We start from the raw sequence: 13,893 nt of genomic DNA, 5'->3' as shown, positions 1-13,893 counted from the left end.
CCATACCCAGTGCTCCATGCAATATGTGACCTCTTTAATACCCACCACCGGGCTCATCTAACCCCCACCTTGCCATCCCCCAAAACCCTCTGTTTGTTTCTCAGAATCCATAGTCTCTCATGGTTCATTTCCCCCCGCCGATTTCCCCCAACTCACTTCTCCTTTCTGTCGCCCTCGGCCCGCAAGAACGACAACCAGCCTGGTATGGTGTTAATGCTTCGTCTCTTTATTTCGACAACTTTCTTAGCTTATATGTGTCAGGGTGACCAATAAGGGGCCAAACAATGGGGAGAGCCAATGAGAGTCCTGTTACTATGCTGATTAAATTTGAAACAGCCAATGACTATGTCCTCCTTTAGGCGGGCTTCACCAGAAAGTTCGGTGTTCACTTGCAGCGTATTTTGCTGGCAGTGAGCCAAGCACCATCGTGTAATGGTGGGGACTTTCCCGGCTGGAGGTGGTCCCCGACATCTTCCCCTTTTTTGTTTTATGGCAGAGATCGTGCCTGTCTTAGGTCGTCAGTAGCAGAAAACATCCTTACCCGTCATCAGACACAAGATATCGATGATCTCTGTCCTGTCTTAGGTTGGTATGTTTCTCTACTGATCTTACCCGTCTTTGACTACCAATCTAGCATGCTTAACCATATCTGGGGAGATGTCCCAGCCTCTATTGACAGAAGGGCTTGTACTATAGCTCGGCTCTGCTCTCGCTGCTGTGTTCTCCATTGGCAAACTTTTCTGAATAGAAGCAGAATGCCAATAAGAAGGAGGACAAGAAGACCAATTGTGCCAGCCCATTGTTTGGTAAACTGGAACATATTGCTGAATGTTTGAAATAGCTCTGGGAGGGAAGCTGGTTGCACATGCGTACTCGTGTGAAATTTTGAAAATCATCAGACCAAGCACGCTGCAAATACTGGGAGAGCTGTCGGGAGACATTCTGTAAGTCACTCATATTAGTATAGGCTATGGGAGTTACACAAATTGCTGGGAAGGGTGCTATACATCCCAGTCCCAATAGGGCCCCCAATATGTCCACTTGTTCTTGAACCAAATCCACTCTCTGGTTGACTATCAGGATTCCTGCTTGCAGATGTGCATTGATCTGAGTCTGTGTTTGAAGGGCAGCCGCCGTTCCTTCTGCAAGGGTGTTCACAGCTTCCGCAGTGAGTATAGTTGCAGCAAGCGGGACTGCTGCTGCCATAGCAGCTGCTGTAGATATAGCCAATGCTGTCACAACGGCGGTTGTGATACCAAAATCTCTCTTCTTTCTGGATAGCACCACTGGTAACTTGTCCTCTGGAATGAAAACTGGGATAGGAACATGAGTAGGGATACGCATAATCACAGCCAGCTTGAAGGCTGTGACATTCCAGCACTGGGAAAGAGAGCAATTCTTAGTGCAATTCAACGTATCATTCAGCTCGCTAGCATTTGTTATGAGGGAAAGGAACGGTGGCGAAACCCATATGGGAGTGGGCTGATAAATAATATATTGGGACAAGACACACTAACTGTTGTCTCAAAGGTACTAGAGTCATTTTGTTTATAAGGACAGTTGAGAGATTTGCCACCATTTAACATGGACACTGCTGAGATATCAGTACATGCTCCTAGCAACTTACAGACCTGCCATGCATCAAAGGGAGAGGAGGGAATATGAGAGAAGAGTTAGTTACTGGTAAAGGATATAGCCATGCTTAACCACTGCTCACAGCTCTCTGGCTTGAGTCTGCCGCAGGAGGTGTAGCATCCCCAGAGTTATCATCAGCATCTTCAGCATCATGACTGGTGTTCGGAGGCAAGGCTGCACGCACCATCCGCTCTGGGATCAAAATTGGAGCCTCTTTTTCCTGTGGAAAAACACATACAGACCCCCTACTCCATACTAACACTGGATCTGGTCCATTCCACTTTCCTGTGAGGATGTCCTTCCAAAGTACTAAAGGCTTAGGGGGAGCAGCAGCAGCACTTGCATGTCTGTCTGCAGCTGATTTACCTGTTTTGTCCAACGTTAAAAAATTCAAAATAAAGAGAATGGTGTTGAGCTTATTTTTAGGGGACCTGAAGGTGTCCCCTATTCCCCCTTTTTGTTTATAAAGCGCATTTTTTATTGTAAGATGCGTGCACTCCACAACACTCTGTCCTTGTGGGTTATAGGGTATTCCATGTATCAAGTGAATGTCAAGTTGTAGGAAGGCTTTAAAGGGTTGTGAGGTGTAGGCTGGACCATTATCTGTCTTTAACTGGCGTGGATTTCCCCATGCCCCGAAAGACTGTAGGCAATGGGCGATAACATCTCTGGATTTTTCCCCCGTATGCACTGAGGCGAAAATTATTCCAGAGTAGGTATCTACAGAGACATGAACATATCTTAACTTTCCAAATTCTGAAACATGTGTGACATCCATTTGCCATATATGATTAGGTAACAGACCCTTAGGATTAACCCCCAAGGACAGCGCAGGTAGTAAAGTCACGCAATTTCTGCAGGAGACTACTATGTCCCGTGCCTGTGCTTTTGTTATGTTAAATTTGAGGCAAAGAGTTAAAGCATTCACATGGAACAGCTTATGATAATGTCTCGCCTGTTGCACCGGGTCCTCAATGGCAAAGACAAATTCTCCTCTGGTTAAGGAGTCTGCTAACCGATTACCTTGTGTCAGGGGGCCTGGTAAGGTTGTATGAGCTCGTATGTGGCCAACATAAAATGGAGCCTTCCTGTCCCAAACTAACGTTTGGATTTCTTGTAATGCCTTAGAGATAGTAGACCTAGCATTAATAGAACCCACATTTTCAATGATAGAGACAGCTTGCACCACGTATCGACTATCTGATAAAAGGTTGAAGGGTTCTTGATGAAACATTTGAAATGCTTTTATCACTGTGAGCAGCTCGGTTTCTTGGGGAGAGGAACTTTGAAATAGGAAGGTCCAACTCTCTTTTTTGGTAACTATAGCTCCTACTCCTTGCTTAGATCCATCAGTGAATATAAGCCTTACATTACTGAGGGGTTTATGGTGAGTGATCCTAGGGTATATGATTGGATTGGATAAACTGAACTGTAGCCATGGATGTGATGGGTAGTTGTTATCAAATTGAGCGCACGTTATAGTTATCAAAATTGCCCAGTCATCATCACAGGCTGCTAGGCACTTTATTTGTTCCTGCGTATATGGTGTTATTATAGTATCTGGTTGTTTACCAAACGCTGCTATACTAAGTTTAATCCCTTTAAGTATAATTAGCGCAACAGCGCTTGGGTACCAAGGCAAGACCTTCCCTGGAGAGTGGGCCAAACTAACCCATGATATGGGGCTAGATTGCCAAAAAACTGCAGTGGGGGCTCGTTTTTCGGCAAGGACACAAAATAGCAAAGGTTTGGAATAGTCAATTCTGTCTATCTGAGCAGCTTCTAGCCTTTTCTGGATCAGATTGATGGCTGCTTTTGCCCCCTCAGTCAATTGACGAGGAGAGGTGAGGTTAGGGTCTCCTTTAAGTGTCTCAAATAAGGGTGACAATTCCTGATCAGTGAGTTTTAGATAGGGCCTGATCCAATTGATATCTCCTAACAATTTTTGAAAATCATTTAATGTGTTTAGGTGATCCATCCGCACGGTTATCTTTAAAGGTCTGACTTTAGTATTCTCTAACCTAGTTCCCAAATACTCTTTAATGGGCATCATTTGGACCTTTTCTGGTGCTATGTGTAATCCGAATTTCTCAAAATGTTTGAAAAGAAAGGAAAGGGCCTTTTCAATATATTGTTCTTCTTTATGGCACAGCAGAATATCATCCATATAATGATACACAATGAGTGGGGGAAATTGTGTTCTCACCTCCTTCAGGGCTTGATCTACATATAATTGGCACATTGTAGGGCTGTTGGCCATGCCCTGAGGCAATACCACCCACTCATAGCGTTGATCCGTACTAGAATGATTAATGGTAGGTACTGTGAAAGCAAAACATTGGGTGTCCTGGGGTGCAATGGGATGGAAAAGAAACAATCTTTAATATCAATTACCACAGAGGGCCAACCAGAGGGCAGGGCTGAGACTAAAGGCAGCCCCATCTGTACTGCTCCCATGGCCACCATCCTTTCATTAACAGCTCGTAAGTCATGTAACAATCGCCACTTCCCTGACTTCTTTTTAATCACAAAAATAGGCATATTCCATGGTGATGTGGAGGGCCGAATATGCCTGGCGGCAAGTTGCTCTTTTATCAACGTATGGGCAGCTTCACATTTTTCTTTAGGTAGGGGCCACTGAGAAACCCACACGGGTTTACTGTTTTTCCATTGAATTTTTAGAGGTTCAGTGGCCCCTAAGAAAAACCCAGCCCCGGCCCACCTATTCTTTGAGAGAAGTAATTAGTCAAGGGAATAGGTTCAGGAGTGCCCTGCAGCTATTTCCCTAGGCCTCCCGTTCCAGGATAACCAGACTTAGTCACTAAGGCTTGAGCTTCCTCACTATAGAATAATTCTGTAGTCAACTTCAGGTTCATTTGGGCCAAAACATCCCGTCCCCACAATGAAATGGGAATCTTAAGGACATATGGCTGCACAAGTCCATGGTGGCCTTCATCATCCTTCCATGGCAGTGTAGCTGCACTGCACATGGGGCTATGAGCAATCCCTAATCCTTGAAGTGTTTGATCAGCCTTTTGCACAGGCCGATCCTTAAGCCAATCAGCTTCATTGATGATACTGTGATCCGCTCCAGTGTCCAATAAGCCTATGAATTTCTTGCCTCTTATCCAAAGAGAGTAAAGGGGTCTATTTTCCATGCCTAGTGTGACACATGCTAGAGGAGCTCCAGATGAACCGAGCCCCTTTTGTTCCCCCATAACCTCATCGCTTCCAAAAAGCTTGTGACAACTAGGCAATACCAGGATTTGAGCTATCTTATCACCTGGACTAATAGCTGTAATTCCACGTGGGGAAGATACCAGGATTTTCACCGTTCCTTTATAATCAGCTTCTATAACTCCGGGGTGAACAATGAGTCCTGATAACGCCGTGGAGCTCCGTCCTAGCAAGAGGCCCACGGTGTCCTCAGGTAATGGACCCTTAAAATCTGATTCGACTACCTGGGTCCCCATCTCTGGAGTCAATAGGAGTCTGGTGGTGGCACGGATGTCCAATCCTGCACTCCCTGTTGTGGCTCGCCTTGGCTCGTCGGCGGATAATGCGAGCAAGCCACCTGTTGGAGCACCCCATACATTTGAGGGCCCTGGGGTGTGGGGCCCCCCTTCCCGTTTTTGGACCCTCTTGGAAGCAGAGAGTTTCCTCGTATATCCCTTATTGAGCGACATTCATTTGCCCAGTGGGCACCTCTGCGACATCTTGGGCAGATACCTGGTTTTTTAGGCTCCTGATAAGACACCTTTATCTCTGGGCACTCACGCTTAAGGTGTCCTGGCTCCTTGCAGTAATAACAAACTCCAGGAATACCCCTATGTTTGTATTGTTGAGCTCCCTGTAATCCTTGTAAACCTTGAGTGATAGCTGCAGCCATAACCTGCCCTTGAATAACACTGTCATTGATATCCCTGCAAACTTTAATATATGTACTCAAGTCTTTGCTTTTCCAAGGTCTGATGGCTTCTTTACACCACTTATTAGCTTGCTCATAAGCCAGCTGTTTTATCAATGGCATGGCTGCCTCTACCTCCCCAAATATTCGACCAGCTGTTTGCATCAGCCTCGCTACAAAATCAGCATATGCCTCATTTGGTCCTTGTATTACCTTAGACAGCTGACCCTGTAAATCCCCACTGCCTTGAATTGTTTTCCATGCTTTAGTGGCCGCCGCGGCTATTTGCAGATACACCACAGGGTTGTATTGTATTTGGGCCTGCTTTCCCATGTACGGTCCCATTCCCATTAACATTTCTAGGTCCCACTGAGGATTTCCAGCCGCTGCATTACGGCGGGCAGTGTCTTGTGAGTATTCTTGCCAGGCTGTTTTCCATACTAAATATTGCCCTCCTGACAAGGTTGCGTGGGCTAGAATACCCCAGTCTTCAGGGACTAAGTTCATTCCCGCTATGGTCTCCAACAAAGATACCGTAAAGGCTGCCTGAGGGCCATACTGCATGACTGCTTCCTTTAATTGCTTAACTAGTTTAAAATCTAGAGGGTGATGATACCGCTGGTTGTTTTGGTCCTCTAAAACCAGAAAGGCAGAGGCCAGGCCATGATCTCTCCAGCTCGAAACCCTGCCACTACCGCATGTGGTGCAGCAGCTACAAGCTCCTTGGCACGCCATAGGATTATATGGCGGAGGGGCACTAGGCATTGCTGGAGTCGACAGTTTCAACTGTTCAAACTTGGAGTGCATTTTACGGTCTAACTCCTCCCCTGACATTTCTTCTTCCTCTTCACTAGAACTACCCCCCTCTGGGGCACAAGAAGACCGCTCCTCTTTCACTTCCTCCAATGCCTCTACTCCCTCTTGTAGAGCTGATTCACATTTGGGTTTAGACCCCACCAGGCATCCCCGGACTAAGGTCCATATTGCCAGGGTCCCGGGTGGCAAAGGCGCTTTATTGTCCTGTCTCTTCAAATCCTTCCCTAAGTGGTCCCATTGAGGTATGTTTAACAAGCCTTCATCTAGGAACCATGGAGCCACCTTTTCCACTGTATTCAAAAAGGCCCGAGCAGTTTTTGCTTTTAGTGGAGTTCCATTGGCTTTCAGCAGTTCCTTTAAAGACCCTTCCAACCGCGCTTTAGATACTTCAGATCCCATTATGAACACACAGACAACAGATGCCGACGTTAAAGACACTAACTAACACATTAACTTTTTACGCACATATACTTCAGTCGACCTTTACTCCCCGCTTTACTGCGGAAGAAAATCCCGGCTCTATGGCTGCCCCGCTTCTTGTTGTGGTCTTGTACAAGATTCCCACCACTTTGATCGTGGTCCCTTCCCCGCTTACCTGCGGTTTTTCTCCCTGCAAGGTTTACTTACTCGTTAACTATTCCCGGGTCTCAGCACCATTTGTCGCCCTCGGCCCGCAAGAACGACAACCAGCCTGGTATGGTGTTAATGCTTCGTCTCTTTATTTCGACAACTTTCTTAGCTTATATGTGTCAGGGTGACCAATAAGGGGCCAAGCAATGGGGAGAGCCAATGAGAGTCCTGTTACTATGCTGATTAAATTTGAAACAGCCAATGACTATGTCCTCCTTTAGGCGGGCTTCACCAGAAAGTTCGGTGTTCACTTGCAGCGTATTTTGCTGGCAGTGAGCCAAGAGCCATCCTGTAATGGTGGGGACTTTCCCAGCCGGAGGCGGTCCCCGACACCTCTCCATCTCCCAATGTTCCCCATGTTATTCCTTATGCTCCACAAGTAAGTGAGACCATATGATAATTGACTCTCTCTGCTTGACTTATTTCATTCAGCATAATCTCCTCCAGTCCCATCCATGTTGATACAAAAGTTGGGTGATGTAATATTCAGTGATTTATTAGTTGCATATAATACTCAATGCTCATCACATCACATGCCCTCCTTAATTCTCATCATCTAGTTCACATGTAGATCTTAATCTAGCTTGGGTTTATCAAGATAGAGATCTAATTGTATTTTTTTTTCATGTAGAAAATCATCATTCCCAATATCATAGATTGAAGAGTCTACCTTTTATCTCTGATTTGTAATACTGTCCTTACCCCTTTCTAGCTGTGTGATTTGGGCAAGTTACTTGATGTCTCCATAATGGGAATAATAATAATAGTAATTATTATTATTATTATTATTACATATTTTCACGATATATTAGTCCAACTAAGAGCTGGTCCCTTCAAGAGCCAGCCACTTTAAACTTACCCTGCTCATTTGAGAGAGAGGAACCACATTTTTTTTTATTAGTTTTTTTTTTTAAATTTATTTGGCAGGGATCACAATTAGGCAGAGGGGCAGGCAGAGAGAGAGAGGAGGAAGCAGGCTCCTTGCTGAGCGGAGAGCCAGGATCCTGGCATCATAACCTGAGCTGACGGCAGAGGCTTTAACCCACTGAGCCACCCAGGGTTGATATGGATGATATACATAAACTATATAACTGTCTGTTGTGTACAGAAACACTACAAACATGATAATTTCTCTGAAGAAATAACATTGACTAAGTATTCTTTAGTATGAATGAAACTGACAGTTGAGGTAATGCCAAAATGTCCAGGCTTTCACTTTCAGAAATGTAAAGAGATGTCAGCAATTAATTCTGAGTTTGACACAGTGATGGGAATTATAGATGGAGGGGAAGATATGAGGCTTATGATAACATAAGGACAATGAGCAATGGAAAAAGTAATAGACACTAATCAAAAGAAATGAAAGTTAAAGAATATAAAACTGGAAGTAACCAAGGGCCAGAGGTAAATTGTTGCATCTCAGACATAGTAAGGGCAGAGAGAAGATTTGAACTCAGGTCTTCTGATTTCAAAATCTGAGCTCTAACTATACTAGATCCCCTCCTGTATATGGAATGTGAAAAACACATACAGTATCAGGAGTTAGATTTGAATTCTTCCATGTCAGTAATAGATCCGTGACTTTGCCTAGTTTCATTCTCACTAAATTGGGAATACTAATAGCTGCCTTCTGTGGTTGCTGGGAGAATTGAGAGAATGCTGGTGATGCCTCTGACATGTTCAGGTGCCTAATTAATGCAGCTTCCTTCTTGAGAAATCATGTGGTTTTTATGATTAGAAATTAAATTAAGCCATCCTCAGCTTCTTTGTTGTACAAATTATTTCTACAGAGAAGTAAGACTTATTTATCTCAGTACTTTTTTGAAGATAAAAAATTGCAGCAAAATAAAGGGTGACTTTGTGATTTGGAGGCAGAAACAGTGGCCTTATTCTGAGCACATGTGAGCACCACACAAGCATATGCATACACTCTCATCTGGTGTCCTAGATGTTGCCACTCTAATTCAATCCCAGGGTTCTGTCTCCGTATTAAAACTTGCTCCTAGATTTAAAAAAATGCCAAGCCTGGGCTGATTCAAATTTCATAAGTTCAAAGATTCTAGAATGGGGTTCTTTGTTTCTCCATGTTTGACAGACAGCTGCATCTTCTGGTGCAGTGCCAGGTGTTTCCCTGAGACATGATGGTCCAGGTTGGAGAAAGTGGATTTGGCCATATTGGGTATCTGGTCACCAGGACTGCTTTTAACTCTGGCAAAGTGGATATCAATAACCCCTTCATTGACCTCCATTACATGGTCTATGCCATGGTTCCAGTTCCACACATGGCAAATTTAACAGCATGGTCAAGGCTGAGAATAGAAAACTTGTCATTAGTGGAAAGTACATCTTCATTTTCCAGGAGCAAGATCCTGCCAGCATAATGGGATGATGCTGGTGCTGAGCATGTTGTGGAGTCCAGGGTCCTTCTCACCATGGAGAAAGCTGGGGCTCATTTGAGCAGTGGGACCAAGATGAACATCATCTCTGCCCCTTCTACTGATGCCCCCATGTTTGTGATGGGTGAGAACCATGAGAAGCAGGACTGTACCACCAACTGCTTGGCCCCTCTGGCCAAGTTCATTCATGACGACTTTGGTATTGTGGAGGGACTCATGACCACAGTCCATGCCATCAATGCCACCCGGAAGACTGTGGACAGCCCTTCCAGGAAGCTGTGGTGTGATGGCCAAGGGGCTGCTGAGAACACATCCCTGCTTCTTCTGACCTGCCAAGGTTATAGGAAAGGAATCCCTGAATTGAATGAGAAGCTCACTGGCATGGCCTTCCATATCCCCACCCTCAATGTGTCCACTATGGATCTGATATGCCACCTGGAAAAAGCTGCCAAATACAATGACATTAAGAAGGCGGTGAAGCAGGCAACACAGGGCCCCCTCAAGGACATCCTGGGCTGGTGAAGAACAGATTGTCTCCTGCACCTTTAACACCCATCTTTGACACTGGGTCTAGCATTGCTCTCAATGACCATTTTGTTAAACTCATTTCTTGGTATGACAATGAAATTGGCTATAGCACTGGAGGGTGAACCTTATGGCCCACATGGCCTCCAAGGAGTAAGAGCCCTCTGGACCACCAGTCCCTGGTGAGAGCCGTGGGTAGGGAGAGGCCCTCAGCTGCTGGGCAGTCCTTGCTCAGTTCATCCCCCAGCACACTGAGAATATCCCAACTTTGACAGTTTCCATCTCAGACCCCCTGAAAAGGGGGAGTGGCTTGGGGAGCCCTATCTTCTCATATACCATCAATAAAGCATACTGTACCCAGTCCAAAAAAAAATTCTGTAATTGTAGGAAAATGTCATGACATTACAATAGATTATAATGTTTATGGCATAAATTAATTATAGGTACTAGTAAGTAGGTGAGGAAAGTATTTGAGAGGAAGAGAAGGCTCTTCCCTTCAAACCACTGGAAATGTGATTTTTATATTCCTTTTTGGGCAAGAGTGAATTTGGAGTGATTGACCTGACATAGGTCATAGAGAGCCTCAACTACACCTCAAGATGCAGGGTGATCCCAGGAACAGGACTTGGAGTGTAAAGCCAGGAATAAAGTCTTTGTATTGTATTCCTGTGAGGATGCTGGGCAGGGAGACAGAACCCTCACGTGAGGAGTGGGATAGAGACTGAATACTGAAGAAAAGAACAAGAAGGTTCATGAAGGGAAGAGGTAGAACAGGTAATATAACCTGAGTCTCTGGTGTGTGTCCACCATGAAGGGTCTCAGTTGCTTAAGGCACGTGCCATCCCCGGGTGAGGCGCCTTCTGCACATGTTGCTATCAAATGGAATGAAGACCCCATGTTAGAGAACACAGACCACATTATTTCACTTCTAAGAACGTGTAAAATGGAATAACAGAATGTCAACAAACTTCTCCTAGAACAGTAAATAAGTGCAACAGTCCAAACAGTGATAATGAGATATTTATGGATGCTGAAGTAAAAAACAATTCACAGCCTGTTTTGCTGTCACGGATATATTTTTTCCAGGGATATTTTTAGTGGGTTAGTCACACCTCATTTTCACATATGAGTCATAGTTTTGGGGTCCAGCATGTGGCACTTCACAGCTGAGAGGATTTTTTTAGACATTTATTATTTATTTATTTAAAGATTTTATTTATTTATTTATTTATTTGAGAATGAGAGAGTGAGAGAGAGAGAGAGGAGTATATGAGATGGGGAAGGGGCTGAAGGAGAAGTAGACCCCAGCACTGAGCAGGCAGCCCGATGTGGGACTCGATTCTGGGACTCAGTCCTGGACTCCAGGATCACCACCTGGGCCAAAGGCAGTTGCCCAACCAACAGAGCCACTCAGGCATCCAAGAAACTTTTAGACATTTATTGGTTACATTATATCACTTTGTAACCACAGCTTTTTCAATGGAAACCCAGCTTATTCATATTCAGTGGACATTTCTCTTTTTTATTCAGGAGCTCTCTGAATTGAAAGTAGGACTTTGTCTGCATTTATGTGTGTGACGCAGGCAGGCATGATCTTCATCTCAATATATATTTTCAATGTATTTCATGTGACTTGTTAAAGAGGCAGGAAGAAGTTAAACAGTAGAAGCCTGAAGCAGAGCAGTGGGGAGGCAGGCAGGGATGGTAAAGTGTCATCAGAAAGTGTCATTGTTTCCGTTCACGTTGCATTTCCATTTTCCAGTAAGGCACCAAAATGGATATTGCTTTTTTATTTTTTAAAGATTTTTATTTATTTATTAGACAAAAAGAGACAGTGAGAGAGGCAACACAAACAGGGGGAGTGGGAGAGGGAGAAGCAGGCTTCCTGCTGAGTGGGGAGCCCGATGTGGGGCTGGAACCCAGGACCCCTGGATATTGCTTTTCTCTAAAAGGTTTAGACTATAACTTTACTCAACAATCAGGTGCATGCAGAAGATTTAAATCTTCAGTAGGAGAAATTTTGAAAAGAGTTGATAGAAAATAAGCACCCTTAAAAACACAACGGAAGGGGCGCCTGGGTGACTCAGTTGTTAAGTGTCTTCCCTTAGTTCAGGTCATGATTCCAGGGTCCTGGGATCAAGCCCCACATCGGGTTCCCTGCTCAGCGGGAACCCACATCGGGTTCCCTGCTCAGCGGGAACCCACATCGGGTTCCCTTCTCCCTCTCCCACTCCCCCTGCTTGTGTTCCCCCTCTCTCTGTCTTTCTCTCTGTGTCAAATAAATAAATCTTTTAAGAAAAATACACAATGGAAGAAGGTTGTTCTTAATGTGGAAGTTGAGCACGTACATCATTAGAGACACAAAGCAAGGACCCTGTTGTCACCATGCAGGCACAAGATGAAACACAGTCAAGAGGAATCAGCAGGATGTGGATTATACAAGAAGAGAGAGAGTAGAGACTGCCTCAGAACAGAGACTGAGCTTTTACCTGTGACTCACTCTGTAGTATTCACAGCAGTCCATGTATTAAACTAAGTAGCTGTTTTAGGAAAAGTGTATATATTACTCATTTCATAGCATGAACCTAGTCGTCCTCAACTAATCTGTTACTTTCATAAAAAAACCAAGAAAGCAAGCCGCAAGCCCAGACTGGGAAGCAAATATTATGTTAGGATATGTTTCCAGATTGAATATTAATAACCACCCATGTGCCCTATCACCAAGTCCAGACATGGCTTTCTGATAGCCCTGAGTAACATCTTCTACATGTTAGCAAGTAAGAAGTGAAGCAACATAATATTTTATGTCACTTTAAACTTATACATGAATGTTTATTCCTGATCTTTTGACATAAAGCCCAAGCCTCTTCTTAGGTTAGGGCCCTCTACTTAGGTTATAACAAGTACAAAGAGTTGAACTTAGCTTTAGTGACTATTATTAGGAATTCTTTGGGCCATCTTGATTTCTGCATCTTAAAAAAGTTATAAGATTACTGGAAAGAATTGAGAAAATGGCAACTACAATGATCTCTCTGATTCAAGACCATGTGCATAAAGGGGCTATAAAATAACGTCTGGCTTTAAATATTAGGGTCTTTGGGCTATAGAATTGAAGCACCAAGAAAGACTACAAAATAGGAATGAAGCCAAAAATAATGATGAAAGGAAAAGAAAGCTTATCGAGCACTGATTAAAAGAACAAGACCCAGCCATATCGTCTATGAGCAATGTGTGTGTGTAATATAAAACATAGGCTGAAAGAAAATTGAGTAGATAAAGGAAATATACCATGCAAACAGTCAGTATAGGAAAGTTGGTGACTATATTAATATCAGATAACGTAAACGTTTAGACAAAAAATATTAACAGATAAAAAGGCATATTGGAGTCAATTCATCATGAAGACTTAAAAATCATAAATGTAGGGATGCCTGGGTGGCTCAGTCAGTTAGGCGGCTGCCTTCAGCTCAGGTCATGATCTTGGAGCCCTGGGATCGAGTCCCACATTGGGCTCCTTGCTCTGCGGGGAGACTGCTTCTCTCTCTGCCTCTGTCTGCTTGTGCTCTCTCTTCTCTGACAAATAAATAAATAAATAAATAAATAATTTTAAAAAATCATAAATGTGTAAGTACCTGTTAAAGCACCTAATAGATACATGGAACAAAAAAGGACCCAACTGAAGAGACATAGATCCAAAAACCCACAATCATAGTTGGAGATTGCAAAATCTCTCTTTTATGAATGACAGAACAATTTCACAGACAATCAGTAAAGACATAAGATTTCTGAACACACTATGACCTAATTAATATAGAACATGACAGACCAAAGTGGCACAATATACATTATTTCCAAGTACAGATATTACATAAACCAAGACATTATTTGATGGGCTATAAAATAACTCTCAATAAAATTAAAAATACTAAAATCATACCAACTATGTTCCCTGGCCATAATGGATTTATATTAGAAGTCAAAACC

At 43.7% G+C, this 13,893-nt stretch overlaps 1 pseudogene; it reads left to right on the top strand.

Annotated features, from left to right (window-relative positions):
- The first annotated feature begins 9,129 nt into the window (after window positions 1-9,129).
- On the top strand, window positions 9,130-10,034 carry LOC122890971 (annotated as a pseudogene).
- Window positions 10,035-13,893: the final 3,859 nt, after the last annotated feature.

Source organism: Neovison vison, chromosome 12 (genome assembly GCF_020171115.1).
Source record: "Neovison vison isolate M4711 chromosome 12, ASM_NN_V1, whole genome shotgun sequence".
NCBI classification, from domain to species: domain Eukaryota; kingdom Metazoa; phylum Chordata; class Mammalia; order Carnivora; family Mustelidae; genus Neogale; species Neogale vison.
The sequence above is the reverse complement of the archived record's forward strand: the minus strand, read 5'-3'. Positions and strand labels throughout refer to the sequence as shown.